Source organism: Canis lupus, chromosome 16 (assembly GCF_048164855.1).
Source record: "Canis lupus baileyi chromosome 16, mCanLup2.hap1, whole genome shotgun sequence".
NCBI classification, from domain to species: Eukaryota; Metazoa; Chordata; class Mammalia; order Carnivora; family Canidae; genus Canis; species Canis lupus.
The window spans coordinates 10678163-10701071 of record NC_132853.1 but is presented as its reverse complement, the minus strand read 5'-3'; the positions used below and the strand labels follow the sequence as shown (position 1 = coordinate 10701071).

At 55.5% G+C, this 22909-nt stretch overlaps 1 long non-coding RNA gene across 1 annotated transcript; it reads right to left on the bottom strand.

Moving 5' to 3' along the window:
• Positions 1-407: 407 nt before the first annotated feature.
• LOC140607421 (uncharacterized) lies at positions 408-12317 on the bottom strand. The gene is made up of 4 exons (XR_012009452.1): positions 12055-12317; positions 9772-9884; positions 3253-3315; positions 408-1868 (listed from the first exon to the last, which is right to left on the bottom strand). It is a non-coding gene; the product is annotated as an uncharacterized lncRNA (long non-coding RNA).
• Between the last annotated feature and the right edge of the window lie 10592 nt (positions 12318-22909).

Below are 22909 nucleotides of genomic sequence, written 5' to 3'. Positions count from 1 at the left end.
CACCAGGATGGTGCCTTACTGCCGCCTCTCTTATCGTTCCTTGTGAGGTCCCAATGAGGTCCTTCTACCACATGATTTTAAATGCCCACGAGGTGGGACACTGTGTAAAAATTTGGCAACTTATTTACCCTACCTCATCCCCTGCCACTCCAAAGCATTTTGACTATTTTTGCTGTAGCCAACAACAGCATTTGTTCATCCTTGCCCACATCTCGGATGGAGAAGGCAAGACATGAAGTGACAGGTCAGGAGGCAGGCTGTGTGTCACGCTGTGTGTGTGGAAATCGCCCTTCTTTCCAGGACAATAGGTGGGGAGCCCGAGTGCTTTTCCCTCTGTCTCATTAATTTTAGGTGTTGGCAAAGAAATCACTGCAATTCGGTGCGGGCAAAGAGATATCTGTGTTCTTTTAACTTTTCAATTTTGTGATGTTAAACATTTTGCAAGGAAGCCTGTGTATATGCATACCATAAAATCTTTCTCAGCCATACATGTTGTACATATTTTTCCGAACTTGTCCTTTGTCCTTTAGCATTGTCTGTGATTTGTTTTCCTCACGGAACATTAGTTTTTTTTCTCTACTCAGTCCGGTCACTCTCCCTGGTCAGGGTGATCTCAGCGGGTGGTGGGTGGCTTTAGGGTGAGCCTGGGGGACGGTGTGGGGAAGGCAGCCCTTGATGGGCTGGCAGATGGTTCTGGGGGCCCACGTGGCCTCCAGGGGCTCTCTCCGGTCGGGGGTATGTTAGGCACTTGTGCTATTGACCTTTTCCTGGAAATGCATTTCATGGTGGGACGGCTTGGGGTCATCCCTTTTGGCTCTTGTCAACCTAAACAGGACATTCTGTGCAGTAACAGAGATGACGCTTTGTTTGTTTGTTGGGAAATCAGAGGTATGTGAGTGTGCGTGTGTGCGAGTGTATGTAGGAAATGGGGCGAGACTCACCCAATTAACAGTAAAAAAAAGAAAAAAAAAAAAAGCCTTGACTATCCTTACAAATCCATTTCCTTTCCCATCCAGAGCAGTGCGGGGGCCCTGGAGCTCTGGGCTCTCTGGGTGTCACGGTACAGCTCTGTGGATGGGATGTAGCAAACTTGAGATTCTGGCTCAGGGCAGTGCAAGGGAGATGGGATCTCAGGGTGTCTGGGCCAATGCCCCTATACCCCACACCCAGCTGTTTCCAGGGCATTCCATTCAGTTGGTTAGAGACCACATTGGCCTCAGAGGAGGCCTGTCTCTTCCTAGCACGATGCTCTGGGTGGGGCTATGGTGAGGTCTCTCTTCAGACCCATTTGCAGATGGGGAAGTTGAGGCCTGGTGAGTGGGGGCATCTGCAGGACTGGGGACCTTCTGCTTCTGCCCAGTCTCGCCTGCTATCACCTGACTGAGGGGAAGACAGAGACACCTGTGTGCTGCTCGGGTGCCGTCAGTGTCACTACCCTGGATCTCATGGCCACAAGATGGGGACGAGGCTTCCAGCAATGGGTCACGATGGCAAGGATCAGATCTGATGGTGGGGGTCAGTGCTGGCATACAGTAGGTGCTCAATCAGTGATGCTGACACACTAGAGAGGATTGGATTTGTGGTATCTGTGACCATTTTACATCGGTGATTCCTGTGAGGCTGTTGGCCTGGAGAGGAAGGAATAGTCTAGTGGCTCTCTTGATGGGCACCTGCTGGTGCCCCTGCCCCCCAGATGTCTAGGGGATCGGGAAGCGGTCAGACGGCTGGCCTCCCAGGGATGCCCCGGAGTGGACCCACCAATGCATCCCCACCACTGGCTGGGGGCCAAGGCTGGCATCCGGGGACCAGGTGACTTGGAGCAGAGCACTGGCCTGGTCTTCCTCCAGCTGGAGCCTCTGTGTTCATGTCTGTAAAATGGGTGAGAACCAGCAGGCAGGGTCAGTCTCTGTGTCAGCCCTACATGTGGACGCAGAGTATTGCTGCTCCTCTCCCACACTGTTTCCTGCCGCTTCCTGGCCCTCCTAGGCCCTGGGAGAGGTCAGCTGATGCTCCTGAAAGCAGCTCCAGGGCCTGGGCCTCGGATTCTTGAAGGGAGGAGGTGCACCCTCTGGATTTCCTGTGTCCGATATGTGGGTACCAGCACCCAGACTTTCTGCCAATGGGGTGCAGAGCCCTGGTCCTCCTCTGCAGCCCAAGCTACTACTATGCAGATCCCAGTCCTCATCTGGGCTGGCCATGGGGCCACACGGGCTCACGTCAGGACAGAGGGCTTGGGGCTTCCGGAAGGCGGGCAGTGGGAGGGTAAGCGCACAAGCAGTGATGCTCTGGACAGGGGACAGTCGCGGAGTCCCACGAGAGTCAGGCAGAGCCGACCCTGGGGCTCAGGGTCCTGACCCCCAGCTGGTGCTGGATGCTGAGCGAAGAGGAAGTCATGGTGACCCAGCGCCCAGGGGCCCCCAAACTCTGGTCGGGCTGTGCAGGATGGGGGGCTGGCCCCCGGCCCATATCCTAGGATGGGGGGCAGGTCCTCGGCCCATATCCTAGGATGGGGGGCAGGTCCTCGGCCCATATCCTAGGATGGGAGGCAGGTCCTCGGCCCATATCCTAAGGTTTCAAGCGCTTGGAGTGTTTGATTCCCTCCCCAGCCCTCCCCGCTTGGAATCCAATTAATCAATAGAAGAAATCTCCCGTGTGGTACCTCTCCAAGCCCTGCAGGCTCCTACAAGATTGATTAACACAAACATCAATTTCTCGGGCTGCACGCCTCCGAAAACACGGCACTTTTTCAGATTGAATTGCTACTGTGCGCCCGGTGTAAATAAAGGAGGGGGATAACGTGAAAGATTTGTTGCTGTGCACGGTGCACGGTGGCTGTGGTTTCCCGCTCGGTGGGGGCTGGTGGGAGACGTGGGCAGGGGTGGGGAGGAGGAGGGAGAAAGGAAGGTAGGTGGGCGGGTGGAGGAGGTCAGGGAGAGGAGAAAACCAGAGGGACAAGGCAGGTGGTGGGGTCGCAGGACCGGGGGAGGGAGGTGCTAATTGGTTCTTTCTCAGGCGGGCAGTGTGGGCACGCCCCCCCCCCCCCCCCCCCCCCCCCGGGCAGCAGCAGTGGGGGGCCCGGCCCCTCCGTCCTGCCAGCCAGTGTGCAGTGCGGCCAGGAGGGCCAGAGCCCGGAGCGGGGATCCAGGCAGCTGCTCCACGCGGTCGGGCACCCCCATTTGCCATAACCGCGACCCCACAGGTGCCCATCCCAGCCCCCCGCTCCCCCACGAACGCATCAGCATCCTGAGGTACCTCCGTGTCTCTGCTCTTCCGTCCCCTGCAGCCAAGGCACCACGTGACCTCCGTGTGTGCGAGCTGTAAACACAATTACACATTTTCTAGTAGCCACATTAATAAAAATCAAAAGAAACTGGCGAGATTAGTTTCAATAATATATTTTAGGTGACCAAATGTGCTCCGTACTCGGTCATCTTGAGGTGTCATGAAAATAAAACAAGGATCCATGTGGTTTTTTGTTTTGGGGGCTAGTCTTTGCCATCAGGAATGGGTGTCATATGCCTGCTGCCTCGGTTTGGGCTGGCCCCGATGCAGGTGGCAGGGGGCCGTGCTGGATGGGAAGCTCTGAACCTGCCTTGGCCGTGGTCTTCCATGCGCAGGCACCGCAGCTGGCTCTGGAGCTGCCTGTCATGACGTCCATGGGACACTGGCTGTCAAAATAGCAAGCGCCCCCCACCCTGGGGCAAAGCCTGGAGCTCCAGCCTGCCCTCTGCACTGGGGGTAGGGGCTGGAGGGGCGGGACAGAGGGTTTGCAGGAGCAGCAGCTGCCCAGGCCACTGGCTCTGACCTGGCCCTCCCCTGCTTCAAGCCCTCCGTGACTCCCTAGTGCCCTCAGACCCTGTGGGGTGACACAGGTGATGCCTATTATCTTGGCAAACGTCCCCTGTGAGCTCGTCGAGCGTGGGCGCAGGGATGCCCAGGTGGGACCCTGAGCTGGGAGCTCCTGAAGCATCACCTGGGGGAGGGGACCAGGCACAGAGACTCACAGGTGATAGGCAAGGAGGCTGAAGCCGTGGTGGGTGGATGCCCAAGGCTGCTGGGCCCTGGGCTGGGGGTGCCAAGGAGGCAGAATGATGGGCTGGGGGGACGCACGGAGCAAAGGCTGGACTGCACTGGGCTCAGTCAAGGAGGCCGGTGCCTCTTCTACCCTTTGGGGGAACTTCCCTCATATTTGGCTGTGGCATTGCACCAGTGTGCCCCTGCCGTCTCCCCTGTGCCTGTCCTCCCAGGTCTGGCAGTGCCTCCAAGCCCCTAGCCTGCTCCCGACAGAGAAGGGCTGGGGATCAGGAACATTTGAGGCTCAGCCACCCTCTCCTGAGGGCCTCAGCGGGCAACCTCTGCTGCCCTGTTTGCCATCACAGCCCAAGGTCGATCGGTTCCTGAGGGTCCAGGTGGGGAGCCCAGGACCCTATGACTGCACCTCCTCTCTCAGCAGTGGGGCTCCGGGGGGCTTCCTGGGACCGGGGGTCAGAGGGCTGCCTGGGCACAGTGTTGGCTCCAGGGGGCTTCCTGGGACCGGGGGTCAGGGGGCTGCCTGGGCACAGTGTTGGCTTTGGACTGTAACTCAAGGACAGGTTCCAGAGGTGAAAGGCAGGGAAGGGGAGGTCCCTTCTGTCCTCCCATCGTGTGTGTCCTCGCTGGGCCTTTCTCTTCCCGGGAGGCCCAGCCTCCTTCCCGGGGCAGCCCATGTATGTCCCCAGCGCCCCAGGGGGAAAGGTGTCCAGCAGGGGGATGAAGTGTCTGTCTGCCATCTGCAGCCTCTGGGATCCCAGGTTCCAGGCCTGCCTCCCTGACTCTCTCTGACCCTGGCCACCCCTGGGGAGTGGGCATCAGGTGGGCTGAGACAGTGAGTTGTTTCTGAAGTGATGGCGGCGTGGTGTCCAGTGAGCTAAATTAGTGTTTTGGGTTTTTGTTGTTGTTGCCGTTTTTTATTTATTTGAGAGAGAGAGAGAGAGAGCAGGAGTAGGGCAAGGGCAGAGGGAGACTCCCCGCTGAGCAGGGAGCCCGATGCAAGACTTGATCTCAGGACCCCAGGATGATGACCTGAGCCGAAGGCAGGCACTTTGCCGACTGAGCCACCCAGGTGCTCCTGAATTAGTGTTTATTTAAAAACTATTTTTTCTAAATTAAGGTTAACTTATATATAGTCAAGTACATGAATTTTAAGTATACTGGTCTATGAGATTTGGCATACTTTATGATTTTTAAAAAAGTTTTATTTGTTTTTTTCAAGATGTTATTTATTTATTCATGAGAGACACAGAGAGAGAGGCAGAGACACAGGCAGAGGGAGAAGCAGGCTCCATGCAGAGAGCCCTGATGTGGGCCTTGATCCCGGGATCACGCCCTGAGCCAGAGGCAGACGCTCAACCTCTGAGCCACCCAGGTGCCCCTCGTGTATGATTTTTTTAAATGTAACAAAATGTAGGCTCTAGGAGAGTCCACCTGAATCACCTCTGCCATGCTGGCTGGAAAGGAGATGGTGCCCCAGCCCGGCCTCCTTGGCTCTGACCCGATTCCAACATCCTCACCAGCAGTTACTCTCTGGGGTCCACCAGTGAGCGAAGAGGCTCAGAGGAGGTAGAGCTGCAGGTGGGGGGCCACCAAGCTGGGCGCAGACTTGGGTCTCTGGACTCTCAGTCCAGTGCTCTCTGCACAGCCACGCACTGTCTCGGGTCCCTTCCCCAAGGAGCACCCCCAGGACTGAGGCCGCCCACCCCCGGAGCTGGAGCACACAGAGTGCTGTCAGCCAGCACCTACACTTTGGTTCTTCCGTTTAACCATTCCGCAGACACCCAAGCCTGTAATGTGTGCCAGGCGCTGTGCCACATCCTGCCTCCCCCTCCAGTGACCTTAGGGGCTCTCTGGGAGGGGGCAGGAGTATGGTCCTCCCCAGGAGCCCTGGGAACAGCACGCAGGGCTGGCCAGAGGCCTCAGTGCAAGGCCAGCCCGGAGGAGACACAGAGGGGCTCTGGCTGCTGGATCTCACCTGCGCTCTAGCTCCTCCCGGGCAGGTGGGCTTGGTGGGGGCACAGATGCCTAGTTTGCCCCCGTCCCTCTTTTACAGAGGGGGAAGACAGGCCCAGAGAGGGGAAGCACATTGCTCCAAGTCACACAGCAGATGAGCTGCCCTGGGTCTGGCTCCCGGGAACCACAGCCTGGTTATCACAGGGGTGGGTGAGAGGCAGCTCCCTGCTTGTGAACTTCAAGTGGCATCAGGCAAGTGAGTCAGGCCCGCTGTGGGCTGGGGCACGTGGGCAGGCAGGGAGGCGGCAGGCGGGCCGCGGGCAGGAGACAGGCACTTGAGTTAAGTGTGGCTAATTCGGTACAAAAACAAGGACACCACTGGCAATTTCTGCATTTTGGAGAAAACAGGGGCCAGTATGAGGCCTGTTCTAGATGCAGCAAGAAGGTGGGGGTGCGGGGGGATGCTGCTCAAGAGGTCTGGTGTGCGGGGCGACAATGGCCCCGCCAGCCACCTCCCCTGCCAGGGCACTGCAGCGGTGGAGAAGGAAGCCTTTCCTTCACAGGTCAGGGTGAAGGCAGAGCCAAGGCCTATGCCTGCCATGGTCCTAGAGCTGCCCCGGGGCCCACCTAACATGCCTCGGTGGGTCCCGCGTGTTCCAGGTCTCAATCTCATGCTTGGCCTCCTCGTGTGGGGCCTGGAGGGCCCGGGGTGTGCGTGCTGATAGGCCTGGCAGGGATGCTATCAGCGCCCCTGGCAGGGACGCCCCTGTGCCCGGCCTGGAGTGAGCAGGCTCCCTGGGGTTAGGTGTTCATGCCTGTGCCTGGGTCACAGCTGACTCGGGGGGAGGGGGAAGCAGAACTTCCATGTCCTTGGTTCAGAAACACGGACACCCACTTGGCTTCTAGACCAGAAGGAAAGAAATAGGGGACCAGTGGGCAGGGCGATGCCATGCTCTCCCTGGTGCCTCACGGCTCGGCCCTAGCCTAGCTCCCTGCTTCATTCCTTCTGGTGACAATACTCCTTGAGTGTGAAGGAGGGGGCCTCCATGAGTCACAGAGTCAAAACCTCTGCTCTGCAGCTTCTGCTCTGACATAGGACCGTCCTGGCCCAGTGACCACGGGGAATGTGGGAAAGGAGCTGTGATACACTCCACTTGAGAGGAATGGTGCAGACTTGGGGATAATGAATGATGGTCCGTGGCCCCCAGCGCACAGTGATGGCTCCTCCAGGCTGTCATCATGTGTGCTTGGACCAGGGTGCACAGAACACAGAGGTGAAGGCCCCTTGCCTTGGAACATGGGATAAGTGGCCCTTGGGTGCCAACTGCTGCCAGAGCATCAGGAAGGCTGAGGCCCTGATTCTGGGGGGCCAGTGAGCCCTGACTTACTCTCTCCTTTTTTTTTTTTAAAGATTTTATTTATTTATTCATGAAAGACACACAGAGAGAGAGGCAGAGACACAGGCAGAGGGAGAAGCAGGCTCCCCGCAGGGAGCCCCATGTGGGACCCGATCCCGGGTCTCCATTATGCCAAATTAAATTTATTTGTGGAAGGTTTATTTACAGGAGATTTATAAAGGAAAGTTTATGGCTAGATGCTTACATTGAAAGAAAAAATCAAAATCCCCACCCCCCAAAATGAACAATCTGATTAAAAAATGGACAAAGGAGCTGGGTAGGCATTTTTCCAAAAAAACGTACAGATGCTGGACATCATCGATCATCGGGGAAATGCAAATCAAAACCATGATGAGGTATCACCTCACACCTGTGGGAATGACTAAAATGAAAAACTCAAGAAACGACAAGTGTTGGTGAGGATGCGGAGAGAAAGGAACCCTTGTGCACCATCAGTGAGGTTGCAAACTGATGCAGCCAACGTGGAAGACTATACGGAAGTTCCTCAAAAAGTTAAAAATAGAGCTACCCTATGATCCAGTAATTCCACTATTGGGTATATACCCACAGAAAGCCCTAACTTGACAAGATATATGCACCCCCTATGTTTACGGCAGCATTATTTACAATAGCCAAGGCATGGAAGCAAGTTGAGTGTCCGTCGATAGACGAATGGATAAAGAAGAGGTGGTTTACATCTACCATGGAATATCACTCAGCCGGAAACAAGGATGAGATCACACCATTTATGACCACATGGATAGATCTGGAGGGTATAATGCTAAGTGAAATAAATCAACCTGAGAAAGACAAATACCATAGGATTCCAATAACTAATGGAAGCTAAAAAAGTGGATAAACCAAAAGTAGAAATATCATATGATTCCAATCATAAATGGAAGCTAAAAAAAGTGAATAAATCAAAAGTAGAACAGGAATCCAAGACCAAACTGACGGTTGCTGGAGGGGAAGGGGGTGGGGGATGGGCACAGTGGGGGAAGGGGAGAAGGAGATACAACTTTCTAGTTATGGAATGAGTAAGTCACAGGAACAAGAGAGCATAAAGAGCACATTCAATGATACTGTAACGGTGCTGTAATGGGACGGGCAGTTGCCACACCTGTGGTGAAGGTGGCATAACGTGTAGACCTGTCCAATCACTAAATTGTACACCCGACACTAATGTAACACTGTGTGTCAACTATACTCAGGGAAAAAAAAAAGCAAAGCGAAAGAAAATCGATGCTCTAAGCTCTACCTTAAGAAACTAGAAAAAGAAGCAGATTAAATTCAAAGCAAACAGAAGGAAGGAAACAGTAATGAGCAGAAATCAATGAGATAGGAAAGAAAAAAGCTACAGGAAAATATAATCAATGAAGCCAGACTTGCCTCTGTGGGAAGACTGTATGTAATCGACAGATCTCCAGTCAGGCTGACAAAGAGAACAAGACGGAAGACACAGATCACCAATATTGGGATGAGAAAAGGGATAACACTACAGATCTTGTAGATATTATGTTAATAAATATAGATATTTTAAAGATTTTATTTATTCATGAGAGACACAGAGAGAGGCAGAGACACAGGCAGGGAGCCCAATGCAGAACTTGATCCCAGGACCCTGGGATCATGACCTGAGCTGAAGGTGGATGCTCAACCATGGAGCCACCCAGGTGCCCCTAAAATGTTAATAAATATTATTATAATTTTGTGCTCTCAAAATCTACAATTTAGAGATGGAATAGACAAATCCCTTCATAAACAAAGCTCACTCAAGAAAAAAACGGATGATAGTCTCATAAATATTAAACTCCCATATATATTAGAATTTGTTGTTTAAAACCTTCCAAAAACAATAGATTCCAGACCTAGGTGAGTTTTCTCCCAAATTCTGCCAAACACTTAAGAAAGAAATCATACCAGGCACCTGGATGGCTCAGTTGGTTGAGTTCTGATCAGGTCTCAGGTCCTGATCTCAGAGTCCTGGGATCGAGTTCTCCCACTGGGGCTCCCTGCTGAGCTGGCGCCTCTGCTTGTCTCTTTGCCCCTCCTCCTACTCATGCTCTCTCTCTCTCTCTCTCTCAAATAAAAAAAAAATCTTTAAAAGAAAGAAAGAATACCAATCATATACAACCTCTTCCAGGAAATGGAAGAGGGGGAACCAGTTGATTCTTTTTATGAGGTCAGCATTACTCTGCTACCAGAACCTGACAGAGACATCACAAGCCACTTCACCAAAAGGATATAGAAATTGCCAAATAAGTGCATAAAATGATGCGTGGTGTAATTAGTAATCACGTCATTGCTAAATGAAATACCATCATAACCCGTAATCATTTAAAAACTGAATACAGGGGATCCCTGGGTGGCTCAGTGGTTTAGCACCTACCTTTGGCCCAGGGCATGATCCTGGAGTCCTGGGATCGAGTCCCACGTTGGGCTCCCATCATGGAGCCTGCTTCTCCCTCCTCCTGTGTCTCTGCCCCTCTCTCTCTCTCTGTCCTAAATCAATCAATCAATCAATCAATCAATCTTAAAAAAAAACAAACAAACAAACCCTGACAATACTGAGTGAGGATGAGGTGGAACTGGACCTCTCATACATGATGGGTGAGGACATGACATGACCCAGCCACTCTAGAAACAGTCTGGTGGCTTCTTACAAAGTCTAACACATACTTACAGGATGTCCTGGTGATTCCACTCGTGAATATTTACCCGAGAGAATCACATAAAAATCTGTGTGTGAATGTTTATAGTGGCTCAATTTATAATTGTTCCAAGTGGGAAGCAATTCACATATTTTTCAAACTGTGGTATATCTGTATTGTGAAACGCTTTTCGGCAATAGCAGTGGTCGAGCTATGGATACACACAAGGACAGGGACAGATTTCAAACGACTTAGGCTAAGTGAAAGAAGTCAGACTCAGAATGTTAATTTAAATTACATTAACATTACAAAAAGGATACATTTTTACTATGGCTCATTATACTTCAAGGAACCCGACTTGAAAATAATCGATTTGGGAGAATTTACATCTTTATGATGTTGAGTTTTTAAAACCATAGGCATGATATATGTCCCCTGTGTATTGAGGTCTTCATGAATGTCTATTAATAAAATTACATTATTTCTTCACTAGAGGTCTTATGCATATGCTACTAGATTTAGTTCCAGGTACCTGATCACATTTGATGTTATTGCGGGTGGTTATCATTTAAAAAGTCTCATTTTTAAAAATCTATTCACTCTCAATATATAGGCATAAATATGATGTTTATGAGTTGGGTTTACATCCAGGAATCTTGTTAAACCCTTCATAGTTCTAATTACTGACCTGTCAGTCATTTTGGATCTTCTGTGTTCGCAATTATGTTACCTGTGAAAAATGTTTTGTTTCCCCTTTTCCAGTCTTTTTGCCTGTCATTTATTTTTCTTGCCTTATCGCACTGGTGAGGGCTGCTATTGCAATGTTGAACAGAAAGGGTGAGAGGAGGAATTTTTGCTTTGCTTCTAATTTCTTTTCTTTTCTTTTTTTTAATGCTTCTAATTTCAGAAGGGAAGCTTTCAATATTTTGCCTCTGAGTATGCTAACTTTGGCAGAACTCATACAGGTACTCACTCTTACGTGGCTTACAAAAGTTCCCTTTTGTTCCTGGTTTGTAAGAGCTGTTTTAGCTTTAATCACGAATGGACGTTGAATTTTTGCAGGTGTTTTTGCTGCATGTAATAAGACTCTGTCTGACTTAATTCCTGGTGTGTCAGCATGGTGAATTATACTAATCAGTTTCCTGAGGGTCACCAAATCTGCATTTCTGACAGAAGCACAATTCTTTCATCACACACTATCATTTTTATGGCTGAATTCAATGTGCTAGTGGTTTGTTTTAGATTTTTGCATCTGTACCTATGAGTGATGGTCTGCTTTCAATTTTGGTGTGAGGGGCTGCCCTGCTTTCTTGTCTCCTTCCACATGCCTGTGTCTCAGCTCCAGCAGGGCTTAGGTCCCCTTTCCCCACAGGGTGTGCTGAGAGTCCAGACCCGGCCCCCCTGCTCCCCCATGACTCCACCACCTGGGCTCAGCAGGCCATGCTGCCCACACCACCCTCTACTTTCTGTTCCTCATCTCTGTGTTTGCAGCCTCACTGTAGGCTTGGGGTCGCCATCATTATGCTGCATTTTTCACTTGGCCCGGAGCAGCAGGATGGGAGAGAGTGTGCACCCATGAGCTATTTTGGTTGGAAATCCCCTTTGATTCGGAGTGCGATCTTCTGCCTTTGCCTGTCTTGGCCTCTCCGCTCCAGAGAAGGTGAGGTGCCCTCACCCTGCAAATCAAAGCCTTTCAGGATGCTTTCTGAAAAACAGAGCTGCCTTCCTGAGATGAGTCTGCCCCACCACAGTGGCGTGCAGATACGGCTGTGGGTTTTGAAGTCACGTTTTTCTTCCCTCTGCATCTCGATCACCCTCTGTATTTCTGCATCCGCGGCACATCAAGGTGGTGATAAGATCGGTGGGTTTCTCTGCTCAGAGCCTTGATCCCGCTCCCTGGCTGGGCCTCCCTCCTCCTCACATCCCCCTGGCAGCTGCCGGCAACCTTACTCCCTCCAAGGATCCCCTGGCACCCATCCTTTGCCTTCGTGGCACCAGGTACCCTTGGGGCTCCACGTCACCTGGACAGTTGGCTGTCGTGCTGAGGTCTTGGCGCTGGCGCCAGGTCTGTGGAGGAGCCACTCTGCATCCATCACACAAAGGACACATGAAGGCCCTGGTGTTTTCCGCCCAAAGTCCCCAGGCCCCCCTTGATGTGTGGGATGTGCCTCCCACCAAGGGAAGGACAAGACGCAGGACTGCTGCCCCCTTGCACCCGCTGCGGGGCCTCTGCCTCCCTGCCACTCTCCTGGGAAGGCTGGGCAGCTCCGCTCAGAACCCTGGAGGAGCCTATGCAACTTCCTGTTTGAAGATCTTCTAAGTTTATGGAATTTGAGAAACGCTGTGTTAATAAGGCAGAGGTGACCTTTGACCTCCCCTCCCCCTCACATCCTGCGACAGGAAGCCCCACCTACCAGAGGAGCAAGAACAACATCCCTGGGAGGAAGGCCCATTGCCTTTTCACCCCATCCTCTCTCTCTGGAAAGTTCTGTGCCCTCTTCCCTGGGGGGATGAGTACGACAGCTGTGTGCGCCCCGGCTCATCTTGGTGGGGGGGGTTACGTAAGGGGCCCGAGCGGCGCAGAGGCTCAGGGGGGTTAGCCGGGGAGCCCGAGGCGCCCCTGCACCTGTCTGGGCCCGGTCGTCCCCCCGCCACCCAGGGTGGGGCAGGGCTGGGGGAGGCCATCCGTCGGAGGGTTTTATTTACCTTGAACAGCTCAGCCAAGCAGACACATTATTTAGGGACTAGAATAAAAAGCCATTCACTTTACTTCAATTGACCATTTAGTTCAATTTGTGTGTTACTGCAGGTAATTACTCCAGTAATAACGTGCGGTAATCCGCGCTGATTGGGGAGCTGGCCCTGGCTCCGTGTTAATGCCGCGTGCTGTATATACTAATTACCCGTGTGTTACCATGGTTATTTGCGTGGATGCCGTGTTAACGGCACCCTGGAAACATAAAGCAATAGCGGGTTTTTGAATTAAATCTTTGTGTTCTCTTAGAGCTAAAAGTGCATTTCACATAAAATAATCATGAATAAAATGAGATCATCTTGGCGGAGTTGCCAGGAAGCTGATTAACTGAGCTGCAGAAATGTGACTTTACCCTACTCAAGAATCAGAGCCTCCCAAACGTTGTCGGGGTTGCTAGGCAACCCCTGAGATGACATCACTCACACGACCGCGCTGCTGGCGATGTCATCTCTCCATATTTATAGCACCTCTGTGGAGAGGGTGTGCATTATAGAAAGGACGTGATTTTCTCCTGGGTGATGGGTACGAATGGCGGGTGGCGGGCCTCCAAGAAAGAGAATTTGGGAACACCTGTGTGACTCTTTCTCGGCTGACGGGTCCTTTATTTCCACTGGGTGACATCGGGGTCCAGTGAAAATGTACATGTCATAGCCTGTATCCGGGAGCTTGGTCAGTGGAGGTGCAGCCCTCCTGCTGGCGAAGGGCAGACAGATGGGGGCCCAGGCCTCAGAGAGGCAGAGCTCTCCAGCTGGGGAGCATGCACCCCCACTCATGGCTGTGACAGACCAGCCCCCAGCTCTAGCCTGGAACCGACACCAGAGCAGGGACACAGCTGCCCTGCGCATGCTGAGCCCTTGGTCCTAGGGGGCATTCAAGGGGAAGCCGGGTGACCACACAGAGGGGCAAGAGAGGGGCGGGAGGTGGAGGGGCGCATGGTGGGCCCGTAACCACTACTGTTCCTCCCAGCTGTAACATTCTGTGGTTCTGTGGCCGGGACTTTGTGTGGCCTCCAGCTAGGCCGGCCACGCAGCTGGTGCTTCCAGGAGTTTGAAGTTTAGGGGGTGGAGGTGAGTGGACCCCAGTGAGCAGAGAGCTCCAGGACGGGGTGGGCTGCCTGGAGGGGCTTTATGGGGGCAAGACCAGAGCTGGTCCTCCTCGAGGAAGCCAGGCCCCACCTTGAGCACACAGTGAGCCCGGGAGCATCAGCAGGTGAGGCCTGGGGCTCGCGTTCCCTGAGAGTCAGCATCCTGGGGCTACGGCCCAGAGGGTGATGGCGGTGGGTATGGGAGTGGGAATGCACCTGGTCTCTGTCTAGAGTGGGGGCCAGGACAGCCCCAGAGCCCTCCCCGCCCAGCCGTGGGCCTCCTTCCATGCAGGCTCATTCCTGGCAGCCTCCACCCCTGGCCCCGTACGCTCCTCAAGCCTGTCTTGTTCCAAACCCCTCCTCACATCCCTTGGAAGTCGAGCTGCCCCTCAGGAGTGCTCTGAGGCATGTGCTCCTGCCTGTCTGGGGGGCCCTTGTTCCCCTGCTCCATGTCCTCCTGTCCTGTCCTCCCAATGCCAGGGCGCACTCCCCTCTAAGCCCCGCTCCTCGCCCCGCCTCCCCGTGGACCTGTTAAGTGCCACCCACGCACGTGGTGATGGCTCCTCTCACCTCTATCTGCCTCTACCTCCAGCCTCAGATGCACACTCCTGTACATCTAACCGTTGACTCAATTCCTCCAAGTGACAACATCTTGCACCTTAATTTTAAGATTACCCAGTAGCTCAAAATTGTCATATCTAAACCAGAGACCTGATCTTCCCGGTGTTTGCGTCTCCCTTAGATGGTGCCATCATTCTCCATCTGGCGGCCCTGCTGACTCCGTGACGCTCCTGGACACCCTGAGGCACTGTCCTCTGCATGCCCGCTGGCCAGGCACATGGTTCAGTCCCATCCCAGGCCTTCGCACCTGCTGTTTCCCTTCCCAGAGTGCCTCCCCAGATGTTCTCATGGCTCACTCCTTCACTTCATGAGCTGTCAAGTCAAGGGTCCCATCTTCAGGGGGCTGCCCTGAGCCCCTCTCTGCCCTTGCTCTGCCCCTGACCCTCCTTTTTTGCTGTGTAACATCCAGCATGCTCGTCAGAAACTACATTCCTTGTTTACTTAAGAGTTGTCCATCTCCCTCCCTAGAATGGAAATTCATTAAAACAGCAGATTTTTCTGCCCTGTTCATGATGAGGTTCCACTGGACTCGCTGAATTAGCAACAAAGACAGGAGCTGGCGTTTTGGAGTCAGGCGAGACACGCAGGGTGGCCCAGGACACACTGCTCGCCAGGGCTCAAGTCCCTCGGCTCCTAGACCCGACCCAGTCCAGAGAACCATTGGGGGACTGGCACTGAGCTGCTAACATTTTCCTCTGCTGAGCAAAGATGTTCAAACGAGCAAAGCCCAATGACCACGCGCTATTACCACGATTTCATGAAACAAAGGGCCTCCGAGCACCCACGGAGTGGAGTCCGAGCACATCGTGTTCTGTCACACTTCCCAGGCTTGTTTGTCGCTGACCACAGGCACTGTCACTACCAGAGCCCTGTCTGGGGCCCAGGCTCATGCGGGTCCTGGTTCGGACTCAGCCTCCAGGAGGCACCGGGGTTCGGGGCCACCTGAGGGGGACCTGCTGTCTGCCATGGCAGTGGCTCTGCCGCGGTGCCACGGTCCTCACGGCCTCCCGCAGCTGTGTGCATGCAGTTGCCAGGCCTTGGCAGCTGGAGCCGGCGTCCCAGGGGAGCTGGAGCCCAAGCCTGGCACCCTCCCCGGTTTTGTCATCTTGGGGCCTACGAGCCAGGGCATCGCAATTGGTGTTCACGGGCCTGAAATGCTCCAGGGGTGAAAGCGTGCGGTGCAAACGCTGCCTCTCTCCTTTCTTTGGTCTTCTTTACACGCTGCAGCCCAAGCAGCCCCTGCCCACTCTCTCCTGGGGACCTGGCTGGCTGGCGGTGTGGCGAGGATAAAGCTGGCGTAGCTGGCCTCCAAGCAGGGCAGAGATCCTTGGGGCGCCTGGCTGTCTGTGGGCCCTGGGCCTCTGGCATGCTCGTCGTGGCCTCCGGTGTGGCTGGCCTCCCCTCCTGGGCCTCTGCGGGCTCTCTGCGGTCGTCGAGCCAAGTCGTCCTGCTCCTGGGAGCTGTCGGTTCCTCCTTGGACCCCAGCCCCGTGTCCTTTCCACCACAAAGCAGCCCGGCCACGTGGGCAAACATGTGGCCAAGTAGGCTGTGGGTCCATGGGGCCTCCCATGCTGGGAGCCACCTGGGCGGACAGGCAAGGACGGGGTCCCTGTGGGCCAGCAGCTGCCAGAGGAAGCCAGCTCTCAGCGGGACTGGAAAGCTGAGGAGAAGCGGGGCCAACCTACTGAAGGAAGAAGACACCTGAGACGTTTCACTTGGGGAAGCGAGGTGAGTGCCTCTCTGCCTCAGGAGGAGAACGTGGGCCACTCCAGATGAGGCCGTGGGGTGCCAGGCCCCAGTGATGACACTAATGACCATAGCTCCTGGTCATGGGGCGTTGCCTGAGCCTGGCTCTGTATCTATGGTTTGACTCATGTCACCTCACAGGAAACATGCTAGGACCCTGTGGCACAGGCACCCATTTCACAGTTGAGGAGACTGAGGCTCAGGGAGGTTCTGCTGCTTGGTGCTGGCTATTCACGGAGTGTAGGCTCCAGGCCCAACTCCAAGTGGGCTGGGGATGGGCTGCATCAGAGGTGACCTCAGAGGTGCTGGGACAAGAGGGTCCTCGTGGGGTGCAGGTGACTCTGGGTCAGAAGGTAGGCTGCCATTCTTTTTTTTAATTTATTTTTTAAGATTTTACTTATTTATTCATGAGAGGCACACGGAGAGAGAGAGAGAGAGAGAGAGAGAGAGGCCGAGACAAGGCAGAGGGAGAAGCAGGCTCCACACTGGGAGCCCGACGTGGGACTCAATCCCAGGACTCTCAGATCACCCTGAGCCAAAGGCAGATGCTCTACCATGGAGCTACCTAGGTGCCCCAGTGGGCTGCCACTCTTGGTGCCCTGGAGTGGGAAGAAGGCTCCAGTGAGGAGAGTTCCCCGTGTCCCTCCTTCATGCTGGTCTCGCTCCAGCTCAGCCCTCCTGCCCTCTTTGGCTTCTGACCCCAAGTCCACCTGGCGGGGGGCAGGGGCAAGCAAGTGGCCAGTGCAGAGGAGGGTCAGTGTCACTGCCTTGAGAGCAGCACCAGCCCCCAGCTCCCACTCCCCTGTCGGGGGAGACCAGGCCAGGTCATGTCCCCCCCACACACACCTTGGGAAAGGGGATGGATGAACTCGACCACTAGCTGCTGCTGGCACATGGTGGGGGTTGTCCACGGCGATTCACTCTGAACCAAACATGCAGCCAAAACCTTGTGTTCATTAGCTGAGTGGGGGCAGCCGTGTCCCAGACCCACGTTACAAATCATGTCTGTGCTCCATGTGGGAGCTGATTAAAAACCCCACAGAGCTCTGAACTGTGGCCATGCCAGGGCCGGTGCAGGTGGTGCCTTTGCAGGCTGGCCTTGGGCTCGGCCTCTGGGGTGGCCTGGGCTGTGTTTCCAGCAGGAGTCGTCTGCAGGGGGCTTTCTGCATTCTCATGGCTGGTGACACCTGCCACGTGCCAGGGATCACGGCATCAGTGCCAGGTGCTGTCAAGGGCCAGCTTCAAACTCCAGCCCTGCCTCTTGCAGGCTGGAGACCTTGGCCAAGTGAGTTGGCCTGTTACAGCCTCATTTTCCTAACCTGTAAGCGGGGACCGTGTGGCTCAGAGGTGCCATGAGGCTCTTACAGGCTGTGTGGGGAGCTGCAGATGGAGCAGTGGCTCCACTGGGCCACAGGAGCACTCAGCAAAGGATGTCCCCTCCAGTCCCCACCTTGGGCCCCTCAGGACCCATTGGCACTGGGTCTCTGGCTCCATTATGGGGTACAGTCTCTGTGTGACTCCAAAGTTCTGGAGTAAGTCAGCACTTCTGAGCACCTACTGCATGCAGTCTGCTGTACAACGTGCCAGGGGGTGCCATCTTGGGGCAGGGGTTGAACCATCCAAGGCTTCTTGTGGAAGTGACAGCACACATGGTGGTGGTGGGGGGGGGCCCGTGGGATATGGAGGGGTGTGGGATGTGAGGTGATGGTCAGCCAGGAGGGCTCCCATGAGGTCACATTAGGAAAATGGAACGAGCACTCCATGACTTTCTGACAAGGTGTGGGAAGTGTAGAGACAGGACAGTGGGAGGTGGGTGGTATTTAGTGCCAGGGTCAGTGCTATGGTTAAGGAAGTGGATTCTGGAACGTCTTATCTGGATTTGCATCCTGGCCCCTCTACACAGGAGCCATGGGAGCTTGGGAAAGTCCTTTTATCCCTCCGTGTTCTGATTTGTAACATGGGGATCGGCTAGGCCCTGCCTTCTGGGGTTGCTGTGGGCTTCAGGGTATGAGCAGACATACGGCCCTTCATGTGGGCCAGTCCCTGGGCAGGGCCCTGGACCTGTTCACCATCATCACTGAGAGTCTGCTTTCTCTCTCTGGCCTCAGAGCAGAGCTGATATCCTCAAGGAAACCACTCAGATGTAGCCCCTCTTAGAGAGGGGGGCGACCTGGGTTCCTAGGGGGTCATGAGCCACCAGGAGAAGGCCTGCTTGGAGTGGCTGAAGCTAATAAGACACTTGCCTTCCCGAATCCCAGGAGAGGCCAAGGAGGAGAGAGAAGAAAATGAAGAGGCATCAACAGAGGGCCCAGGCCAAGGTTTCCAGTAAACTTCCTTCAGGGAGCTGGCCCGGTTATCAGTTGGCCAGCCAGCACTGAGGCAGGAAGGAGGGGTTCGGTCTGGGGGGGGCCATGCCCAGGGAAGCTGGCATCCTGGATCTGGCTGGGGGCATCCAATCTGAAGCCCCTCCCTGACCCGAATGCAGGCCTCATTTCCCGGCTCTGCCCTGTGATGGTGTGTGCCCCCCTGGGGATGGGAGGGAGGTACAGAGAGGCCCCCTCCCCACTGTCCCAGCCCAGCCAGAGACAGGGGCCCACTTACAGTAGACACTCCCCTGGCCCCCAACTCCATCAACTCTGGCGGCCACTCCAGGATCAGCCTGGGGTGGCTCACCTATGTGTGTGTTTATAGAGGGGTGGCCTCCTGCTGGGCCTTCCTGCCAGGTCCCTGGAGGGGAAGGACGGCTGGGAGCCTCCCTGGCAGAGATGCTTTGGCCCTGTCCCCTGACTTTGGCATGTGAATTCCCCGTAGGACTGGGGGTGGCTGCAAAGAGCCAGGGTAGGTGGCCACCTGCGTGGTCTGCTGTCAGCCAGGAGTTGGCAGGGACTCGGTCCAGGGAAGGCGGTCGGCTCTGGCCTCTAGAAAGGAGCTGGGCGAGATAGCCCAAGGTATGCGTGGGGACCACAGGATGCCGCCAGTGGAGAGCTCTGCACCCCTAACTCCCCCACTTGCCTTCCCTTTGCTGCATGGCCTTGGGCAGCCAATTCTGTTTCCTCACTTGAAAATAGGGTGAATGGCAGCCCAGGGTCACAGGATGCTGTGGGGACAGTGGGGACACACGGTAGTGCCCCATCAAAGCCGTCCATTCTTACCGGGAGAGCTGGAGAGGGTGGAGCTGTTTGAGTCGGGGAAACTGAGGCCAGTGAGTGGAGCAGGTACCTCAGCCCAGCCTGGGTGGGGTGTCCTTTTGTCCTGGTGCGGCAGCCACAAACCCGTGAGGGCTCCTCCCCTCCCCTGCTCCTGCTGCGGCCCCCTGGCCCCCTGGCTTTCCCCAGCTCACAGGTTTGTCCCCCCATCCCATGGGGTGGGGCTCTCTTTGTCTCCTCAGGGGTCCTCAGTCCCCCCCACTGAGGGCCTAGTGTGGCCAATGACCTGCGGTGGATGGGCCTGCGGTAGCGTGGACAAATGGACGGAGGGCAGCGGCGCAGAGCCCTCCCCCTTCCTGCCCCCCCGAAGCTGCAGCCATTCCCCAAGTCCTGATTTTTCATTAAAACAGCAGCGGGCTCCACACCGCCCAAGGTCACGGTGGGGCTGTGCGGGGAGCGGAGTGTGGGCCATTACGCGGGCCTCTAATGTCCCTGCGGCCGCGGCTGGCGCAATGCGATCAAGCACTGGGGACACTCCAATTTCCGCCTGTCCCGCGGCGATCGTATCAGCGCCTGAGTGATCTCCTGGCTGGCGGGTGGCAGGGACGCAAGGGGGCAGCCAGCCTGGCCACCCAGCGGCCCTTCCTCGGGAACAAAGGGACGCTGAGAAATGGCAGCACGGAGTCTCCCGCGTCCCCTTCGCCAGGGCCGGGTGTAAGCCCAGGGTGTCTGGAAGGGCATGGGCCCTGTGTGCGCCCTGCACGGGGAGGGGGTGGGGCTGCGCTGGTGCACAGAGGGGGTGGCGGCCCCCCCCCCCCGCCGCATCCCTGGGCCGCACCTATACTGACTCTGGATGGGCAGCAGTGGCCTGTAGCCACCCCAGGCCTGCCGAGTGCAGGGGGTGCCTGATGACCGGGTCCCCAAGCCTGACTACTCACTGGCAATCGTCACGATGCCCAGATGTCCGTGCACCACCACCCGTGTGCAAGGGGCTCTTCCAGAGCTGGTGGCTGGGAAGCATGTTCTGGGCTGAGAAACCACTTTCTGGAACTTGGCTAAGCAAAAACCGGAAGCAGCCCAGGTGTCCTTCACACTGGGAAGCCAACAAACAGCCGGGCCCGAGCCTGCGAAGGATACCGCTCGGCGGTGAAAGGGCTGCAGCACCGTGGGCCAGCCTCAGGTGCGACGTGCCAGCTCCACGGCTTAAGGCCAAACTGTAGGTACAGAGAGTTGGGGGGATGCTGCCGGTGGCCGGGGTCACGGCTCGACTCACCACTCCGAAAGCAGTGACCACACGATAGGGACCCCGACCTCCTGTCCCTCTGCCTCTCTCCAGGCTCTCGGGTGGCGGTCTGCCCCCATGGGGGGATCCCCCGGCTCCAGGCCCTGCTTCCATCCTCCCTGGCCTGCTGGGGCCTTCACCAGGCACCCAAACAAACCAGCCCCTAAAATATGCTGTGCGGTGTGTGTGTGTGTGTGTGGGGGGGTGCAGAGCTGGAATCCCAAAGCCGCTCTGCTCCTTGGCTCACTTTCCTACTCCAGTCGGGTGGCTGGCAGATAATGTGCTAATTAAGCATCGGGGGCTCTCTTCCAAGGTGGGGGGCCTCCCATTTGCTTACTCCTCCATAATAGTAATTGGGATTACAAGGAGGCTCCTGGGAGGGGTCCATCCCTCATTTCCTGCTGACCAGCACCTCTGTCTGCCCCCTTCCCTGCTGCTCCAGAGCTGCATGTGGGGGCTGGTGGTCTCTCCATCACCCCCAGTCTCCCGCCTCCATGGCCACCAACAGCCCTGTGTAGATCGTGTGCAGGTGGGAGTAGTGACTGTGGTTGGGTCTCCCTCCCTCCCTCCCTCCCTCCGTGGGAATCCTGAGCCTTTGCCACGGGTGGTGGTCCTGGCCCACAGCTGCTCATAGCTGGAGGGGGGGAAGGCTGCATCTGCAGGACATGTCATCCCCTCGGCTACCTGGACTGTGCTACCCCCGCCCCAAAGAGATGGGGAAGCCCTCAGCAGCCCCCCCTTAAGGAATGGGAGCCTCTCACCACCTCATGGGCCCTGGGATAGCTCATGTGGGGACTACACACATTTGATGAGCACCTACTGTGTGCTCCGTGAGGAGGGCCCAGGCTGTGGAAGTGGTGAAGCCACTGGATAGATGCACTCTTGTGTGGTCTGGAGGATGTGAACCACAATGAGAGCAGCTGCGGCCTTCCTGGGTCCATGCGCCCGGCTCTGGGGGCATCTGGAACGTTCTCTTTGTATGGATGAGGAAGCAGAGGCCAGCAGGGCTGGGGCCACCTGCTCGGCTTGGGGTTGACACCTGAGGGTCCCTGCTGGGGCTGCACAGGAGAGCATCCCCTCTGCCCCTTGGCCTCACCCCTGCCCTCACCCCTCCCAGACCAGGTGTAGCAGCATCTGGCCTGGGCAGCAGCATTCTGTAACACTCCCAGGCACTCTGGTGTGTGTGTGTGTGTGTGTGTGTGTGTGTGTGCAGTCAGGATCCCCCCAAACTGACAGTCTAAGAGGAAAATCATGGGAAACAGAACTCATTTCATGTAGAATTTCAGGAAAAATCTGTATAATGTTCTGACTGTAACATAAAGGATAAACTAAAGGAAAATCATGGATAATAAAATAATGTGTATTTCAATAGGTGAGTGCCCATCCCCCATCCCCAGTGGGGGCTCCCTGGAGTCTCGCCCCAGGTCACAGATTTGCTGCATGGCCCCAGCCAGAGACGCAGGTGGTGCAGGGGACGTGTGTGGGGGTCGCCGTCACTTCAGGCAGTGTCTGGGACGTGCCTGCCCCAAATGGGAAAGTCCCAAACAGAGCAAGGCGTGTTGCCTTCAATTCACAGGGAGGTGATTTCCTGGGAAATCGGGTGGTTGTTAGACATGCACGAAAGATGCTCAGGGGTCGTTAAGTTTCACGTCCCAGATCGTCTAGTGGGACTGTTAGAGTTTGTGTGCTTCTCAGGGGGTCTGTGTTTGGTGGGGGTCCTCACAACGGAGGGGCCCTGCTTACTACCCCCACCACAGTCACTGTGATGACCCCGAAGAGCACTCCCTGAATCTCCAAAATGCCCCTATGGAGGGGAAGCTTTTAACCGTCGTGATGTACTCTGGGGGACATATGGAGCCTGGACAGAGGACGTCTTCACTGGCTGGGGGGCCTGGCAGGTCCCCAGCATGACCGGCACAGTGTCCAGAGGCCCAGAGAGTGGGCAGGGTGGCGTCGACACGACACAGCACAGGAGACGCAGGGCTGGAACCGGGGTGAGGAAAGCCAGGCACTCCACCTAGGCTCTGGGAAACTCCTCAATCCAGGGAAAGACTGCTTTCGTGCAACATTCTTAAAAATGAAAATTAAAGCAAAATGTCCACAATGAACAAAATACCCCAAACATCCCATAAATATAGAGGGTCAGTATTACTGACCTTTCCTTTCGCCTCAGGGGGGCAGGCTGCTGTTGGGGCACTCGGCTCTGACCGGCTCTCTCCTGGGCAGAGGGGTTCCCTTGCTC